The sequence below is a fragment of the Galeopterus variegatus genome, unplaced genomic scaffold (genome assembly GCF_000696425.1).
Source record: "Galeopterus variegatus unplaced genomic scaffold, G_variegatus-3.0.2 Scaffold10881, whole genome shotgun sequence".
Lineage (NCBI taxonomy): Eukaryota > Metazoa > Chordata > Mammalia > Dermoptera > Cynocephalidae > Galeopterus > Galeopterus variegatus.
The window spans coordinates 49,614-55,972 of record NW_007736992.1 but is presented as its reverse complement, the minus strand read 5'-3'; positions in this window follow the sequence as shown (position 1 = coordinate 55,972).

The window sequence follows — 6,359 nt, the reverse complement described above, 5'->3', positions numbered from 1 at the left end:
GCCCTTGATTTTCACTTTCTGGCCACTAGAACTGGAAACAATGAGGTGCAGTTGTGTATACGTTGCCAACTCTATGGTATTCTGATGTGGCCACTTGACAGATTAACAGAGCTTCCCCTTCTGCACACCATACCATCACATAGCTGAATGCACGTTATAGCAGTTTCTTTTACCCAGTGCATCATGTGGATAGTAAAAAAAACCTTACAAGGCATTCTAAAAAACAATCAAACAAAATACCCAATTTACATTACAGAGAAAGCACCAGAACCAGTTGTGGCTAGGATGCTGAAATTATTGGAAAGGGGACTGTTGAAAACACTGATTAATATGCTAAGGACTAAAATGAACAAAGTAGGCAGCATTTAACAACTGATGGGTAATGCAAGCAGAGAGAAATAAGGCCTGAGCAAGAGCAAGAAAACAATTCTACAGATCAAAAACACTGTATCAGAAATAAAAAATGTCCCCCACACTGGCCAGCCACCAAACATAAACCAAACTAAACCAAACCGAAAACTCCTTGATTGGCTTATTAGTAAACTAAACAGAGCTGAAGCAACACTCTCTGGGCTTCAGGATACACACAGAGACACTTCAAAACCCCCAAATCAAAACAAAATACAAAGACAAAAAGGAACAGATGTAACATCCAAACAATGTGGGACAACTACAAAAGGCATAATTTAATGAGAATAGCAGAAAAACAAGACAAAGAAAGAAAGAACAGAAGAAATACTTAAAACAATAATGTCTGAGAATGTCCACAAATTTATGGCAGACACCAAAGCAAAGATCCAGGGAGCTAAGATAGTGCAAAGCAGGATAAATACCAAAAATCTACACGTAGGCATGTAATTTTCAAAATCCCCAAAAATTAAAAATACAAAAATCTGACAGAAGCCGGGGGAGGGGGGGAGTTATCTTACTTAGAAAAGAAAAAAGAATCATATCCACCATCTCCTCAGAGACCCTGCAAGCAAGAAGAGATGGAGTGAAATATTCAAAATGATGAGAGAAGACACCTCCCCACCTAGCATTCTGCACACCGTGAAATCATGCTTTAAAAGTGAGAATAAAGTCTTTCTCAGATAAACAAAAATTGATAGAGTTAGTCTGTAGTTCATTTGTCTTGCAAGAAATATTCCAAAATTGTCATCAGAGACAAGAAAAAGATACAAGTCAGAAACCTGGATAAACATAAGGAAAAAAGGAGCATTAAAGCAGAAATAAGTGACAGTTCAATAAAAACTTATTTTCCTCATTCTTTTTTTTTAATATTCAATATTTTTATTTTTATTTATTTTATTTTATTTATTGAATAAAAATCTATTATACATATTTTTGGGGTTCAACATTGAGATATGTTGATTAAATCAATATTACTAGCATATGTATTGTCACAAGTCATAATTATTCTTTATGCCCCTTGCCCAATCTCTCCACGTCCCCCTCTCTCTCCCGCCTCTCCCCTCTAACTACCCTAGGTTTCTTCTCTCCTTCTGAAAGAGTAATGGTTACTCTGTTGATGTGTTCCCTAGATGATCTGTCCAATGCTGAAAGGTACGATCAGGTCCCCCAATATTATCATAGAACAGAAGCTTCTGGTGTCACTCTAGAATGGGCTTGGTGGAGAGAGACACCTCTTCTTTTATCTCTGCTGGTGACTCTCCTTGCATCAATGCACTCCAGTGGCTGGCAGACCATCTGCATGGTGGTTGTGGCATCTAGCTGCTTTTGCAGCAGCCATGGTTATTATGGTGGTTGTGGTGGGCCACCCACATGGAGGTGATGTTTTTGGCATGCTGCTTGGTACTGGCGTTGTGCCTGGTTGTGAGGTGTCTCTGGTCCCCTTCTCCATGCCTGTGGTCCCCAGATGGGCCTAGAGGAGCTGGAACTATGTGCCTGTTTGTGGGAGGGGGGTCTGCTACCCAGATCCATGCCTTGGGTCTCTGGGCAAGTCCTGAGGCACTGGCGCAGTGTGCCTGGTTGTGTGTGGGGGGGTCAGGTCCCCTTCTCAATTCCTCTGGTCCCCAGGCAGGCCCTGAGGTCCTGGTGTGGCATGCCTGGTTTTGGGAGAGGGATCCGGTCCCCTTCTCCATGGCTTGGGTCCTCAGGCAGGCCCCAAGGTGCTGGTATGGTGTGCCTGGTTGTAGGAGGGCAGTCTGGTTCCCCTCTCCAGGCCCTGGGTCCCTGGGCAGGCCTCAAGGTGCTGGCACAGCATGCCTGGTTGTGGGAGGGGATCTGGTCCCTTTTTTCACACTCTGGGTCACTGGGCAGGCCCTGAGGGGTTGGCACAGTGTGCCTGGCTGTCGAAGGGGGCTATGGTCTCCTTCTTCATGCCTCGGGTCCCTGGGAAAGCTGCAAGGTGCTGGCTCAGTGTGCCTGGCTGTGGGAGAGGGATCTGGTCCCCTTCTTCATGCCTCAGCTCCCCAGGTGGCCCAAGGACCTGGCACAATTTACCTGGACGTGGGAGTGGGGTGCAGTCCCCAGTTCCATGCCTCTGGTTTCCAGGAGAGCCTCAAGATGCTGCTGGTGTGCCTGTTCCAGGACTAGTTTTTTGTCCTTTGCTTACTTCTAACATGGGGGAACTTCCTGTGGGAACCAGTACTTGAACTCTGTGGTTGACTTAAAATGCTGCTTTGCTGCTGTTTCCCTAGGGAAGGCTTTATATGCAGCTCAGGGTTTAATGGTTGACCTTATAGGTACTTTCAGCTCTCCAGGGACCCAGTGGATCTGGGTTATGTAGAAACTCTGATCTGGGCCTGAGTCTTTTCATCAAACTGCACCCCATGCAATTCTGCATTCCCGACCAGTCTCTTCTGCATGGTCCTGCACTGATTGCAGGGGTGAGTTGGCTGTCCTTGTTGTGTCACAGTGTTCTCCTGGTGGGCCTGTCTCCCCCGCCACCTGTGCTCCAAATGCTTCCCATGTGACAGGCCCTGTGCTTGTCCCTTACAGTGACTCACTGGCCTCTGAATGGCTCCCTTTTTCAGCTGTTCTGTCTCCTCACTCCTGCGTGGGTCCACGGGAACCCTATTAGTGGTCTTGCTATCCTGGGGACCACCAAGGGTCTCTTCTCCCCTGCTGCCTCCAAGTAACTCCATCTGAAGGGCACAGCTGCGGCTTCTGCCTGCTCCTGCTCCATGCACTCAGCAGCTCCAGCCTTAAAGCAGCCGCAGCCTGAAATGCTCAGAGCAGTTTTTTCTTTCTCTCATCATGGTTTCTCCCACCTTCATGAGCTCCGTAGGTCTCTCCCCCTCTTCCCCTGAGCTCCAGCAACCCCAGCTCGGCTGATGCTACATCTTTATAGTTGTAAATTGGTTGATTTGTGGGAGAGAGTGACGTTGGGAACCATCTATTCTGCCATCTTGACTGGATGTTAGTTTTCTTATTCTTAATTGATCTAACCAATAACAGGTTGTACAAAATGCTGGTAGCAATGTATACAGTTATGTATACACAGATGCACTCAGACAGTTATAAAGTGACAACAATGATGAAGAAATGAAGTGACAACAAGGATGGGAGCATGGAAGGGAGGAATTGGGGTTATGTTGTTAACATAAGATAGTCACACAGCCCATGAAGTGTTATACTGTTAATTGAAAGTGGGCTTGGATTAGTTGTAAGTGTATAGCTTGAACTTAGAGCAACTATTAAAGAAAGGGGGTGGGGGAGTAAAATTGTGATGTCTGCAAGATCCACACATTAAATACAAAGACACATATGAATTCAAAATAAATGCATAAAGAAAAATATACAGCACTAACACTAGGAGTAGGAATATTTATTTCAGACACAGCAGACTTCAAAGCAAGGAAAGTTACGAGACATAAAAAATGGCATCACACCACAGTATAGGAGTTAAATCTCCAAGAAGACAATTCTCGACATTTATGTGCCTAACAACAGATTGTCAAACTACCTGAATCAGAAATAAATACAACTGCAAGGAGAAATAGATGAAGCCACCATGATGACTGGAGACTTCAACACCCTCTGTCCAAAATGGACTGATCCAGCAGGCAGAAAATCAGTAAAGACATAGTTAAACTCAACAACAAGATCAGGATAGAATCGATATCTACAGATTACTTCATCCAACAACAACAGAATAGATATTATTCTCAAACTCACATAAAACAATCACCTAGAAGGATCACATTCAGGGCCATGAAACACACTTTAGCAAATTTAAAATAATGGAAATCATACAATGTATGCTCTCAAACCACAGTGGAAGTAAATTAGAAATCAATAAAAGCACAATAATTACAAAATATCCAAATAGAGAGGGATTAAACAAAATACTCTAAATAATGCAAGGGTCAAAAACAAAAACCAAAAAAATAGAAAGATATTTTAATTGAATAAAAATATGACAGAACTTGGGAGTTCCAGTCAAGATGGCAGAACAGACAGTCCCCAGCATCAGTCTCTCCCACAAAACAACTAATTTACAACTAAAAAAATGTAACATCAGCCAAGCTGGGGCTTCTAGAGCTCAGGGAAAGAGGAGGAGAGACCTATGAAGTTCATGAAGGCGGGAGAAACCACGATGAGAGAAAGAAAATACTGCTCTGAGCTTTAAGGCTCCAGCTGCTGAGCACGTGAAGCAGGAGCCAGCAGAAGCCAGAGCTATGAACTTTAAATGGAGTTACTTGGAGACGGTAGGGGAGAAGAGAAATTTGGTGGCCTCCAGGACAGCAAGACCACTAACAACGTTCCCATGGACCCATGTAGGAGCAAGGAGCCATAACACAGCTATAAAAGGGGAGCCATTCAGAGGCCAGTGAGTCATCAGAAGGGACCAGCACAGGGCCCATCCCATGGGAAGTGTTTGGAGCATGGGCAGTGGGGGAGACGGGCCCGACAGGAGGACACTGGGACACAGCAAGGACAGCTGATCCACCCCCCAATCAGCACAGGACCAGTCAGAGGAGACTGGCCAGGGATGCAGAGTTGCATACGGTGTAGTTTGATAAAAAAAAAAAAACAAAAAACTCAGGCCCAGATCAGACTTTCTACACAACTCAGGTACACCCAGTCTCTAGAGAGCTGGAGATACCTATAAGGTCAATCATTAAACCCCGAGGTACAGAAAAAGCCTTCCTAGGAAAACAGCAACAAAGCAGCAATTTAGCTCAATAACACAGCTCAAATACTGGTTCCCACAGGAAGTTCCCCTGTTTTAGAAGTAAGCAAAGGACAAATAATTCTGGCCCAGGCACACCACCAGTGTCTTGGGGCCTGCTTGGGAACTGGAGGCTTGGAGCTGGGGACCAGACCCCACTCCCACAACTAGGCATACTGCCAGCACCTTGGGGCCCACACAGGGTCCCACGGCATGCAGCAAGGGACCAGACCCCCCTCCCACAACTAGGCACACTTTGGGACCCCAACTGGGGACTCAAGGCTTGGTGCTGGGGACTGGACCCCCCTCCCAGAACCAGGCACACCATGCCAGTACCTCAGGTCCCATCTGCGGACCCATGGCATGGAGAAGGAGACTGGGCCTCCTGTCCACAACCAGGCACACTGTCAGCACCTCAGGTCCCTGCTTGGCAGCCCAGGGTATAGAGCCGGGAACTGGACCCCCCATCCCACAACCAGGCACACCATGCCAGCACCTCAGGACCCCCCCGCCCCCCAGGGACCCGAGGCATGGACCCAAGGACCGAAAAAGGGGATCAGATCTCCCTCCCACAACCAGGCACACTGTCTGCACCAAGCAGCATGCCAAAAACATCACTTCCATGTGGGTGGCCCGCCACAGCCACAATAACCACAGCTGCCACAAAAGAGGCTAGACACCACAAGCACCATGCAGATGGTCCGCCAGCCACTGGAGTGCATTCACATGAGAAGAGTCCCAGCACAGATAAAGAAGAGGATGTTTCTCTCCACGAACCCCATTCCAGAGTGACAGAAGAAGCATCTGCTCTATGATAGTATTGGGGACCTGATCACACCTCTCAGCATTGGACAGATCATCTAGGCAACAAATCAACAGAGTAACCATTACTCTTTCAGAAGGAGAGAAGAAATCTAGGCAATTAGATGGGAGGGGGGAGGATGACGGGGATGGGGAGAGATTGGACAAGGGGCATAAAGAATAATTATGATTTGTAACAATATATATGCTAGCTATATCGATTTGATAAACATATCTCAACATTGAAGCCCCAAAATATGCATAATCGATTTTGATTCAATAAAAAAAATTAAAAAAAATCCCAAATCAAAAACCTGTTCTAAAAAATAAATAAATGAATGAATGAATAAATAAATAAATATATATATAACAGTACTTGAAAAATTTGTGGGATACAGCAAAAGCAGTGCTTTCAAGAAAA